We start from the raw sequence: 14,252 nt of genomic DNA, 5'->3' as shown, positions 1-14,252 counted from the left end.
AAAGCCAAAGCATTTTTACAACAATGTATCAATGAAATGCAAAATCAAATACCAGTCCAAAAGCTTTGTGGATCTGAGCCCTAGTTTGTTTGGCTCAGTGCGGGGAGCCGGTCCATCCTTGCTGCTTGACAGTTGCTGTAGAGAAGAAACATCTGCACAGCATATGTTTCAAGGGACCTGGCATATATGGCATACTGTTTTTAATATGTTTGCTCCCCTTCTTGGTGCTATGTGTTTTAACCAAGGTCACCTCTCCGAGAAAGGTTGTTTCCCCAGGTAGGAATTTTTCCCTGAAGTTAGGAAGGGAATAAAACCCCTTAACTAAGTGCCAGGCGGGTATTTAATCACTTTAACTATGAACAATCACGCTTAAACTACATAATCTTTACTCCCTGGAATGGAGATAAGAAACACCCTAACCTTTGGAATAGAAATTGATAGGATTAAGATCAACTGGTATAAATACAGATGTAACAAGACAACTGAAGGTTGCTGATCAACTGAAGGTTGTCTCCGTGTCATTCCTTCTTCGCGGACTCCGTCCACACCTTTGGGGACCCCTGGACCTGCTGGGGTTGGACCCCAGCAGCTCAGTGGATAGAGTGTCGGCCTGCAGACTGAAGGGTCCCAGTCAAGGTTTCTGTACTCCTCCTCCAAGGGAAAGTCATGATCACACTAACGGAGCTAAAATGTTTAGCAGACGCCCAATCATCTTATCACATCCTAAAACCGTGGTGGGACGTCTTCTGCTATTACATCACCCTGGTCATGCTGCTGGTGGCCGTGCTTGCGGGCACGCTGCAGCTGACGCAGAGCCGGGTTCTGTGCTGTCTTCCGTGTAAGGTGGAATTCGACAATCACTGCTCCGTGCCTTGGCACCTCTTGAGAGCCAGCGTGAATGCTTCCTCCGACCTGGGGCCGCAGCTCCTGCTCCCCCTCCGAATCCCGAATGACCTCCACCGCCAGCAGTACTCCTACATCGACGCCATATGCTACGAGAAGCAGCTCCACTGGTTCGCAAAGTTCTTCCCCTACCTGGTGCTCTTGCACACGCTCATCTTCGCAGCCTGCAGCAACTTTTGGCTTCACTACCCCAGCACGAGTTCCCGTCTCGAGCACTTTGTGGCCATCCTGCACAAGTGCTTCGATTCTCCGTGGACCACCCGCGCCCTGTCGGAAACGGTGGCGGAGCAGTCAGTGAGGCCCCTGACGCTCTCCAAGTCCAAGGTTCTGCTTTCATCCTCAGGGTGTTCGGCTGATGTGGATGCCAATAAGCAGTCCTTGCCCTACCCGCAGCCCGGCATGGAGTCGGCTGGCATAGAAAGCCCGACTTCCAGTGTCCTGGACAAGAAGGAGGGCGAGCAGGCCAAAGCCATCTTTGAAAAAGTGAAAAGGTTCCGCATGCACGTGGAGCAGAAGGATATCATTTACAGAGTGTATCTGAAGCAGATAATAGTCAAAGTCATTTTGTTTGTCTTCATCATTAGTTACGTTCCATATTTTTTAACCTACATCACTCTTAAAATTGACTGTTCAGTTGACGTGCAGGCTTTCACGGGATATAAGCGTTACCAGTGCGTCTACTCCTTGGCAGAAATATTTAAGGTCCTGGCTTCGTTCTATGTCATCCTGGTTATACTTTATGGCTTCACCTCCTCCTACAGCTTGTGGTGGATGCTGAGGAGCTCCCTCAAGCAATATTCCTTTGAGGCGTTGAGAGAGAAAAGCAACTACAGCGACATACCGGACGTCAAGAATGACTTTGCCTTCATCCTCCATCTGGCTGACCAGTACGATCCTCTTTATTCCAAACGCTTCTCCATATTCCTGTCGGAGGTCAGTGAGAACAAACTGAAGCAGATCAACCTCAATAACGAATGGACGGTGGAGAAACTGAAAAGCAAGCTGGTGAAAAATGCCCAAGACAAGGTAGAACTGCATCTCTTTATGCTAAACGGTCTTCCAGACAACGTTTTTGAGCTGACTGAAATCGAAGTGCTCAGCCTAGAGCTGATTCCTGAGGTCAAGCTGCCCTCCACCGTCTCCCAGCTGGTCAACCTCAATGAGCTTCATGTGTGCCATTCCTCTCTGGTGGTAGACCATCCTGCCCTGGCCTTTCTAGAGGAGAATTTAAAAGTTCTCCACCTGAAATTTACTGAAATGGGGAAAATTCCACGCTGGGTATTTCACCTGAAGAATCTCAAGGAACTTTATCTGTCGGGCTGTGTTCTCCCTGAGCAGCTGAGTACCATGCAGTTGGAGGGCTTTCAGGACTTAAAAAACCTGAGGACCCTCTACCTGAAGAGCAGCCTGCCCCGGATCCCACAAGTCATTACAGACCTCCTGCCTTTCTTGCAGAAACTGTCCCTCAATAATGAGGGAAGCAAACTGGTTGTGTTGAACAACCTGAAAAAAATGGTCAATCTGAAAAGCCTAGAGCTGCTCAGCTGTGACCTTGAACGCATTCCACACTCCATTTTCAGCCTGAACAATCTGCATGAGTTAGACCTAAAAGAAAACAACCTTAAAACCGTGGAGGAGATCATCAGCTTTCAGCATCTCCAGAATCTTTCTTGCTTAAAATTGTGGCACAATAACATTGCTTATATACCTGCCCAAATTGGGGCATTATCTAATCTAGAGCAGCTGTCTTTGGACCATAATAATATTGAGAATCTACCCCTGCAGCTTTTTCTATGCACTAAACTACATTATTTGGATCTAAGCTATAACCACCTGACCTTCATTCCAGAAGAAATCCAATATTTGAGTAATTTGCAGTACTTTGCTGTGACCAACAACAATATTGAGATGCTACCAGATGGGCTGTTTCAGTGCAAAAAGCTGCAGTGTTTACTTTTGGGGAAAAATAGCCTGATGAGTTTGTCCCCTCACGTGGGTGAGCTTTCGAACCTTACTCATCTGGAGCTCATTGGTAATTACTTGGAAACACTTCCTCCTGAACTGGAAGGGTGTCAATCTCTAAAACGGAGCTGCCTGATTGTCGAGGAGAACTTGCTCAATACTCTTCCTCCCCCGGTCACAGAACGCTTGCAGACGGGCTTAGATCAATGTTGACCTAAAGAGAAAACTTCTAGAAGTGTGCCCCAGGGCTTTAAATGAGAACTAAAATTTCCTAACTTATAAAGATTTTTAAAATGGGTAATAATTATGACTAACTATAATCAAATGTTTTATTAAAAAGCGTCTCAGTGTCTAAGTAAACAGGTAAAAAGTGTTAACACTGAAATGAGTTTTGTGAAAAGAAAAAAAAATCTCATAGGACAAATCTCTCCCACTTCTTTTTATTTTATAAAATTTCATAGCAAGTGTCACTCAGATTTTCTTCCAAATAAATTTAAAAGTCATTTTAACATACTTTTAAAGCTAAGAATTTTAAATATATGGTAACAGAGGGAGACTAGACTTTGGGTGATGAGCACACAATGCAATATACAGATGATGTATTATAAAATTGTACACTTGAAACTTACATAATGTTATTAACCAATGTCACCCCAATAAATTTGATAAATAAATAAAGCTAAGGATCTACAATATTTTATTAGGAGTCTATTAAAATATTTTTATTCCATAAAGTGCTTAAAATTGCAATACTTTTGATTGGTTGAAGAAAATAAGGTTGTAAATTATAGAACATGCTAGTAGAAAAAGCTGTGAATTATTTTCTCTATGCCTTTAATTCCAAGATAATCATTTAGTAAAAACAAGGTGTTAGACTCATTTCCACTTAGTCATAAAACTTTGCTGTTTTCCCCACAATATTTCTGAAAGTCTGACCTACATGATGTAGGCCCAGAATCATGGTATGTTTGAGATAATTCAATTTATGAGCCAAGAACAATATTTTTAACTTAAAAATCATGAAACAGATATATAAGTTCTATGTCTCCTTGAAGATCCAGATCACATTCCCTCTCCTACAGGAAGTCTTCACCATTCTCTCCAGATCTTGGTGTCCTCTCTCCCACTGACAACTAAAATCAGACTATCTCTTGTTATATCACCTTTTACTGTTGGGAGGATGGATGTTGTGTGTGTGTGTGTGTGTGTGTGTGTGTGTGTGTTATGTATCCAGCCTCTCTAGCAGATTGCAGACACTCTACCAGCCCTGTTCCCCAGAGACAGTGCATAGTCAAAATGTGCTTTTCAAGGATTATTTCCAATCTGTGATTCCATGTTTTTGTTTTGATTTTCCCAAGATTATGCTGCCTATTTAACTGTTGTCATGATTCCAATACAGTCTGGCCCTGGTATTTAAGTACTATAATACTTATGTGATTTAAATTATCACTGCTTTTGTAATTAATCAACACTGCCTGGCATGGTGTTGAGGTAGAACACATAGGAATATTTACTGTGGAGTTTTTTTTTCTTTCATTTCTGGGGAATTGTGAAAAAAGTAGGAAAAGAGAATAAACTTAGACTATAAAATTAGAAAAGGCATGAATAGAAGGAAAAAATTTTGATGGGCACAACATGACATTGTATAGCTTCTAATTCTTTCCCAGACATAACCAGTAAGGAGTAAAAAAGATGAGCTAAAATTTCTGTAGAGTAGGCTTCTGCTTCTAGGTAGATGTAGGAGAAGTCAAGAGAAATTCCTCAAGAGTAGAACCACCTAAAATTAACAGAAGCTTAGCTGACCAGAAGGCTGACCATCTTACAGGGTGGTCAAAGCCCATAGGTGGGATATACCTCTGGCTAACTGGAGTGGGCCATAGAACAGGACATTTAACACCCCAAAAAGACTGCAGAACAAAATTGCCCAGCAAGGACTGCACCAGCCCAGGTTAAGCTCACACTCTCTCTTCCCTCATCTCTTTGTTGTTATGCTAGAGAAAAAGTGAACTGAAAAAATAAAAATACCCTCAAACAGCCCAGAGGGAAAAGAATAAATAGGCCCAGAGATAAGAATTAGGGAGAATACACCCACACTATATTATAGAAGATACTGTAAGCTAAGCTGTCTAAATAAAATATGAACAAGAAGAAATGAAATGTTAGGGCAATTAAATAAATGAGAGAAAGGAGAGGGGGAGAGAGAGAGAGAGAGAGAGAGAGAGAGAGAGAGAGAGAGAGAGAAAGAAGAAGAAGAAGAAGAAGAAGAAGAAGAAGAAGAAGAAGAAGAAGAAGAAGAAGGAGGAGGAGGAGGAGGAGGAGGAGGAGGAGGAGGAAAGAAACCATATTAGCAGCAAAATTAGGTGAAGAACCTTGTTTGAAAGAAAAATAACAAAGAAACAAGCAGATTTTTCAAGAGTATAAAGCAATGTAACAATATATAGATTTAATAAAAAGAACAAAACGTCAAGCTGATAAACAACAGAATGAGATGATACAGTGATTCAGCAGCAGGGGTCCACAAATAGGTGTTTTTGAATGGCCTGTGCTTGTAGCCTAAGATTGTTTTTACATTTTTATTTATTTATTTTTTTCTTATGCATTGAAGTTTTTATTTCAATGGGTGGGTGGGTTTGTTGTTTTTTTTTACTTTTTAAAAGGTTGTAAAAACATAAAACAAAGAATATGTGGCAGAGACCATATGTGGCTCACCAAGAATAAAATATTTACTCTGACCCTTTACAGAAAAAGCATGCTGACCCCTGCTCTTGAGAAATGAAATAAATTGAAAACAAAAATTATACCATTATAGATTACTAGAGGCCCGGTACACAAAATTTGTTCACCCAGGGGGTGTCTCTCAGCCCGGCCTGTGCCCTCTCGCAATCCAGGACCCTTCGGGGGATGTCCGACTGCCGGTTTAGGCCAAATCCCTGCAGTCGGACATCCGGCAGTCAGATATCCCTCTCACAATCCGGGACCACTTGCTCCTAACCGCTCGCCTGCTTGCCTGCCTGCTCAGTGTGTGTCATACTGACTGGTCATTCCAGTCATTCCAGTAGTCCCACCCTAACAGTCAGTTAGGCTTTTATATATATAGATAATATAGATAATATCTATAGATCACAACATATTATATATGTATGCAGATATTTTTTCATATATATGGATGTTAATTACCTGATATTTGAACAAAAAGAAGCTTGAAATACTCATTGTAAATCCAAAAACTAAATAAATTAAAATAACTAGAAAAATGGGGGGCAAAGATGATTGGGAAATTAGAAGACAGATAATTTATCCAATGTAAAAATAACTTTGTCCTTGAAATAGCATCTCAACAAAGTTAATGAAAAAGTTATTAAATGATGTAATTCATCTATATCTTTCTAAAATGAAGGAATAGCTAATTCTACACATCAAATGGACACCTTGTATACAAGAAAGATTGATACAGATTACTAACACCGGGACATATACTGGTTAAGTCATTGAGCTTTAAGATTAAAGAAAGAATTCTTCTGGAACTCAAGCGAAAAGAGAAGTTATCTACAGGTGAGGGGACGGGTGTATCAGTCAGGCCTCAGGTATCCTCATAGCAATATTCAATACCATAAGACAGTAGAGCAATGCTTACAGTGCTCAGAAGGAGAAAAGATATGATTCAGGAATACCGTACCCTGCAATTTGACATCCAATGTATAGGCATTCTTCCGTGTGAAATCATACAGGGAATAGAGCCCTTTTTGAAAAGCTTAACTTTAACAGTAAAAGCTAACTAACTTAAAGGTGAATCAAAACTAAAGACGTAACATCAGAGTATAGGTAAAAAAAAAAAGGCTGATAATGATCACTAAATCCATTTAAAAGTAAAACTAAAACTAAAAATTTTGGCAAACCATATTTTCACAATAGAGTGTAAATGCTATAAATTCCAATAAAGTAAAAATAATATAAATGACAAAAATTGAGAGATTGGAATAGAAAACCTGGAAGAGTGTTAATAACCTTTCTTTCATGGCATGGAGTCAGTCATACACTGTCCTAATACATGTTTCTAATCTCTTTTTTTTAACCAGAGTGCTCTTGTGGAAAAAGAAACATTTCTCTGAATCTCAGCAATTCCTTCAGTTTTCTTTTGTTTTCTTGCATTATATTTAGGTCAAATTAAATATAATACTTCTATTTTAAAAGTAGTATGTATAATATGACCTCATTCCTATTAAATTGTTTAAGTTCTATCTCTCCCTCCATTAGTGATGTTGAATGAATTGCCAACCCATTCATTCATTCATTCATTCATTCATTCATCCAATCATCTTAAATAAATGCAAAGGGAGATGTCTGAAATTATGCTCATCATGAAGAGAGGCAATTGGGAGACTTATTGCTTTCTACCTGGTACTTTTCTCTTTTGCCTAAAATTCATATGTATATGTTACCACGTTTTAAAAAAACCAATAAAGTCATTATCTTTTTCTTTTTTAAATTTGGGTAAAATATACATAACATAAAGTTTACCATTTTCACCATGCTAACTGAACAGCTCTGTGGCATTAAGTTCATTCACATTGTTGTGCAACCATCAATATTATCCATTTCCTGAACTCTTTCACAATCCCAAGTGGAAACTCTCTAATCATTAAATAATAAATATTTCTCCTTTCACCAGCCCCTAGTAACCACTATTCTACTTTCTAGGTTCCTCATATAAGTGGAATCATACAATATTTGTCCTTTTGTGTCTCTCTTATTTCTGTTAGCATAATGTTTTCAAGGGTTAGCCATGTTGTAGCATGTGTCAACTTTATTTCTTTTTAAAGTCAAATAATATTCCATTGTGAGTATATATTGCATTTTGTTTATTTATCGTGGACATTTGGGTTGTTTCCACCCTTTGGGTTGTGAAAAATACAACTATGAACATTGGTGTACAAATATTTGCTAAAGTCTCTGCTTTTAATTCTTTTGATCATATACCTACAAGTGAAATTGCTAGATCACATGATAATTCTGCTTACTTTTTTGAGGAACTGCCATATGTTTTTCAACAGTGGCTACACCATTTACATTCCCACAGTTATGTGCAACGGCTCCAATTTCTCCACTTCCTTGACAACATTTGCTATCTTTTTAGTTTTTAGGGTAATAGTCTTCCTAATGGGTGTGAAGTAATATTTCACGGTGGTTTTGATTTGAATTTCCCAAATGATTAGTGATGTTGAATGTTTTTTATTGGCCACTGACGCATCTTCTTTGGAGAAATGTCTGTTCAAATCCTTTGCTCATTTTTTTATTGAGTTGTTTGTTTTTTGTTGTTATTGCTATGTTGGAGGAGTTTTATACTGGATATTAATCCCTGATCAGACACATGATTGGCAAATATTTTCTCTATTTTGTGTGTTGCTTTTTCATTCTGTGTCCTTTGATGCATAAAACTTTTTAATTTTGATAAAGTCTAATTTATCTACTTTTTCTTTCATACCCTGTACTTTTGTCTGTCTTATCTAAGTAATTATTTTCAAGTTCAATGTCATGAAGCTTTCCTGTGTTTTCTTCTAAGAGTTTTATAATTTTAGCTCTTATGTTTAAGTCATTCATCCATTGTTTAATAATTCTTATATGTGATGTACGTTTAGGGTCCAATTCATTCTTTTGAATCTAAAGTCATTACTTTTTTAAAAAAAAATATTTGAGAGAGAAAAACATTAATTTGTTGTTCCACTTATCCATGCATTCATTAGTTGACTCTTATATATGCCCTGACCAGGGATCCGACCTACAACCTTGGGCTATCAGGATAATGCTCTAGCCCAGTGGTCGGCAAACTGCTGCTCGCGAGCCACATGCGGCTCTTTGGCCCCTTGAGTGTGGCCACGAAGTTTCAATCGCACTGTACGTGCGCGCCTGCACGTTGTATTTTGTGGAAGAGCCACACTCAAGGGGCCGCAGTTTGCCGACTACTGCTCTAGCCAACTGAGCTACCGTGCCAGGGCTAAAGTCATTACTTTTTAATAAAAGTTGTCATCTAGCAATCTGACCTCTGACATTGAAGGCGCATGCAGAAGAAAGTGTGATGAGAACCTAAGTGCCTGATGTACCTTCGAGATGTAGTGACCCAGAACTGCCAATGAGCCAGTTTTCCCATTGCTCCCACTCATCACTTCCTGAAGGTTGCTATAGACTGGTACAAGAGCTGCGTTTTTCTTTTTTAAAACATCTAAAGGCACCTGTTCTTTGAAGTGGGTGTCAGCTGCAGATGTAACACCCATCATCACATGACATCTGTTTTTAGCTAGTGGAAAATGCCACAATATTTTACTGACTTGCCACCCTGGTTGAAAGTCCACATACCAAAATTTCCCACAAGGGATAATTTTTTTCTCAAATAATTCTTTCTTTTCTATATCAAAAAGCATCTTTTTTTGTATTTCAATGTACTATTTTAAATCTCCACTATATTAAATGGAAATAAAGTAAATGGCATATTTTTAAAATAGCATCTCACATGACAATTGTCAAACTGATAATACACAAAATTCTTGATGGCCTTCTAACTGGAAAGCCAAGAGAATGATCAATTAAATGCCAGACACAGAAAACAGGATACATTCCACAAAAAAGGAATATTACAGGTCAATGAAGATGACAAATATGACCTTTTGTTAAGTATTCTATCAAAGTTTTTCTTGTTAGTATCAAATGTATTTTTTTCTCTGAAAAAAAAACACTAAAAACTAAGAATATGTATTATATACAATCAAAAAAAATTTTTCATGATTTATACCAAATAATTAGTACCATGAAATATTGCTAGTTTACTTCTTTCTGGTACCAAGACTGCTATAATTATTGAAATGAGAAATTAGCACTCTCAATTAAAGTAGACAATGGGAAGATCCTGAAAATTTCTTAGTGACCTACCACCTATAAAATCTATTTCTCTCATTCCAAATCCTTGACATTCTGTTCCTTTTCCTCAACTATAATGCAAAACTATGGTGTACACCTAGGCTTAGCTACATTATTTGTGAGGCCCAGCATAAAATGCAAATGTAGGGCTCTTTGTTCAAACATTATTAAGAATGTCAAGATGTCAATAGCAAAGCATTAAACCAAGTAGAGGGTCATTCTGAGCATGGAGCCCTGCTTAACTGCACAGGTTTCACATCCATGAAGTCAGCATAATGTGTACTTGTTTCTGTGTTTAGTCTGGTAGGTTTCTGAGAACTCAATTACAGATACAGATTCTCAGATGCTGCCAAGAATCCGTTTTCATTTTTCCCATAGTATGACCCTCTCTTTTGCTCTCTATTGTTGATAGCAGTATCTCCAGGGTGCTTAGCTAATTTTCCACCTTCCATGAATCTATCCTGCAACTGTCCACTCTTCTGACTTTTTTTCTAAATATGAATCTAGATTTACTGTAATCCATTCAACAATAACCAATATTTAGTGTGTTGGTTTGGGTTACCCCAAATAGTTTGGTTGAAGGGTGCAACCTGTAGGGGAGTAGAGAATTGATAGAGGGAAGAGAAGGCGGCCAATAAGCAGTGCATTATGAAGACAGCTATTTCAGTCTTAGAAGTACTCCCCCATCTCCTTACTCCCACCCCCTTCATGGAAGAGCAATAGAGCTACAGTATTTATGCAGTAAATGCTAAGAATAATCAATTAAGGGTCGCTCTTTGCAGGGAGATGGTTGTAAATCCTTAAGCCTGACGCATAGGTGGGCAAAATGGCCTTCTACAGTCTCTGAAAAGCATCCTCAAGCTTGGAGATGCACATGTTGGCGGTTGGAATTGGGCCAGAGAATAGTAGGTAGGAGTGAAATCATGTAGGGTTTCGTAGACCACTAAAAGGACTTATTTCATTTTGCTTTGTTGTGTTGTGAGATGGAAAGAAGATGAAGGCTTTTGAGCAGAGAAGTCATTTGATCTGTGGTGTCACCAATCAAAATTGGTGCTTGCCATATTGTTTCTGTGTCTCACCGTACAATAGTAGTAACAGACACCTGTAGGCCAAAGGCTGCCTAGCTCTTTTATGCTGGCTATAATCTAACTTCAAAAACAAAACACTAAAAATAGTAAAGTAAACACATGATCACCCATCCATTCATCCATACATAGAGAAAGCCTTTCAGAGTTGAGTAATTCCTGCTGCCTGGCCCCCACTGCCATCTGGGACAAGCTGCTGTGGGGTGTGGCAACTAGGAGAAAGCACATACGAAGGAGCATAAGGCAGAATGAGGAAGAAAGACAAAGATGTCGGCCAACCTAATCATTGCTGCTTTTCATTTCCCCCTTTTTTTTTCTTTCCTTTTGCTTTTCTTGGAATATCTATCATAAAGAATGCCTATATAGCAGGGGTGGGGAACCTTTTTTCTGCCAAGAGCCATTTGGATATTTATAACATAACTCACAGGCCATACAAAATTATCAACTTAAAAATTAGCCTGCTACATTTGGTCAAATATTTCATTAACTCACCCCTAATGCCTTGGCAGGGCCAGACCAAATGTTTTCTCAGGCCTTATACATCCCATGGGCCAGACATTCCCCACCCCTGCTATATAGCATACCTCATAGTTCTTGACACACAAAAAGTATTCAATAAATTTTTATGGATTATAAAAATCTGCTAATGAAAAAAATAGTGATTCTAGCACTGCTGAAATGTATTTCTACTAATTTGTGATATTTCAATTTTTCATATACTACTGGAGCCAAATATATTTAAGAATGTATTATATGATAAAGGTCACTTCTTAATTCAGTGTGGAAAATAAGGACTTCTTCAATAGTGGTGCTGTGAAAAGTGGGCAATATAATAGAAAAACATTAAATCAGATTCACCTTTTACACTATACACCAAGATACTCTACAAATGTGCCAATGACTAAATGTAAACTATCAAGTAATAGATACAGGTACAAGAAGAAAATTTCTGTGCATTTTTTTTTATAACTTTGGACTAGAAAAAGCCTTTCTAAACCAAGTTTTAGAATGCAGGAACCAAGGTTAAGAAAAAGGTTGATACGTTGCCTACATATGAATGGAAAATTTCTACCATAAGTAAATGTAAAATCAAATGACAAATTGAGATACAGCATTTGAAATTCACTAATTTAAAGGCCCCTAGATTATTTCTCTAATCCTTTAAAAGCCCCTAGAAATTGAGAAGAAAGGAGATCAACAATCTGAAAGAAAATCTACAGTTCACAGAAAAGGAAATACAAGGTATCCTAACATATGAAAAGATGTTAGATCTTACTCATAACAACAGAAATGCACAGTAACACTACGCTAAGATAATACTGCTCACCTACCAGAGTAGCAGACCTCCCAACAGCAAGTTGGGGGAGAATGTCTGTTCATGTATTTTGGGTAGGTATGCAAAAAGGGGCAAATTCCACAAAGGGCATTTTGGCCAGACTTTGCAATTTGCATTCCACTTCTGCCATTTTTCCCCCTAGAAATTTACCTGCTTGTATGTGAAATTCTGTCACATCGTTATTGTTTATTAGAGAAAAAAATTGTAATGGGGCAAAGGGAACCCAAGTGTCTATCAAAAGAGAACTGCTGACCTAACCAGTTTGACTCAGTGGATAGAGCGTCGGCCTGCAGACTGACGGGTCCCAGGGTTTGATTCCAGTCAAGGGCATGTACCTTGTTTGCAGGCACATCCCCAGTGGGGTGGGGGGGGGGGAGCTGCAGGAGGCAGCTGATCGATGTTTCTCATCGATGTTCCTAACTCTCTGTCCCTCTCCCTTCCTCTCTGTAAAAAAACCAATAAAATATATATTTTTTAAAAAAACTGCTAAGCCCAGCCAGAGTGGCTCAGTGGTTGATCATTGACCTATGAACCAGGAGGTCACAGTTCAATTCCCGGTCAGTGCACATGTCCAGGTTGCGGGCTTGATCCCCAGTATGGGGCATGCAAGAGGCAGCCAATCAATTACTCTCACCATTGATCTTTCCATCTCTCCCTCTCCATTCCTCTCTGAAATCAATAAAAATATATTTTTTTAAAAAAGAGAACTGCTAAAATAAATTAGGATAAATCCAGACAATGGAATACTAGGCTATTATAAAAGCAAGTGAAGACAATTTTCTTGTATTGATGTGGAAAGATCTACAAGATACATTGTTAAGTGAAATACAAGCCTGGTGAAGAAGCGTTATATAGAATACTACCTATAAGGGTATTAATCATCTATGGGAATAATAGCTGTCACAGCAATGGTTTTCAAAGTGTGGTCTCTCCAAAATCCTTTCAGGGATTCATAAGGTCAAACTATTTTCTTGATATTACTAAAAATGTATTTGCTCAATTTTGTCCACTTTCTACAATTTGTGAAAGCACATAAGTGAAACTCCAGGAATAAAGGAAGCCTTGGACTTAACTGATTCAAATTAATCTGGTTGACATTTCCCTTGCTCTGTCATGCCTGTGCCATTATCAGTGGCATTTAGGTCAGGCTGTGAAGAAATGAACAGACACTGCCAGGCAAGTCTAAGGAAACAGACCGCAGAAGCAGACCACTTGCTTTTGAAGGCTTGTCCTTTTTACAAAGAAATTTACAAAAAGAAAAAGGGGTCACAAAATAAATGGTCCCAGAAGTCAAGTCCAAACATGTGTGTCAAAATTAAATTTATCTTTCTTTTTTAAACTTTAGACTTACAATGGTAAAAAGCAAGCCAGGTAAACAAGGTCTAGGTTATGATAAATAAAAATTTAAGTGGGCAATTTATTTCTGTTTAACAATTAAGTACAGACCTACTAAATACAGGGTTTGTGGTCATTGCTTTGTGTGGCTGGGGACCAGATGCTTGGTCACAAGGGAAACTGAATGAGTGTGGAAAGCCACCTCTACTATTGACAATTAAAAGCATATGGCATTTGCTGTTTATAGACTATTTCTCCCTCTTGTGAAATGTTTCTGAACCATGGTCTCCAGGGCACACACTTTGAGCTGTTTTTTCCTGGAGTGGTGTCTCATTCACACACACTAACCCACATTTTCTTCTGTGATTCTCCATATGACTAATGAAGCATAGCTTTGAGGTTATGATTTAGGGGAATATCTGTGGCAATGGAGTACATAGCGCTGACTGGACCCATACCCTGATTATAAACATGCTCTACCCAACTGGCTGACCAGTCCCCATTCTCCTCTTTTCTTTTTCAGTTTGATTTTTTTTAAAATGATCTATTTAACTGTAATTGTGTTGTTAAGAAAAACTGTGTTTTCTACACTGGCTCTTGGACTTATGCCTCCAATAAAAATTTACAGGCCATTAGTTCTTCAGGTTCTGCACAGATATTTCCCTAGGAGATAGCCCCAGGCTTGATGGCTTCATGCTAGGCCAGTCTATCAGCTACGGGCA

At 38.6% G+C, this 14,252-nt stretch overlaps 1 pseudogene; it reads left to right on the top strand.

The window, feature by feature from the left end:
* Positions 1–641: 641 nt before the first annotated feature.
* LOC102419358 lies at positions 642–3,250 on the top strand (annotated as a pseudogene).
* The last annotated feature ends 11,002 nt before the right edge of the window (positions 3,251–14,252 follow it).

This window comes from Myotis lucifugus, unplaced genomic scaffold, assembly GCF_000147115.1.
Source record: "Myotis lucifugus unplaced genomic scaffold, Myoluc2.0 scaffold_11, whole genome shotgun sequence".
In the NCBI taxonomy this organism is placed as follows: domain Eukaryota; kingdom Metazoa; phylum Chordata; class Mammalia; order Chiroptera; family Vespertilionidae; genus Myotis; species Myotis lucifugus.
Note: the sequence above shows the minus strand (reverse complement) of the source record. Positions and strands in the feature narration are given on the sequence as shown.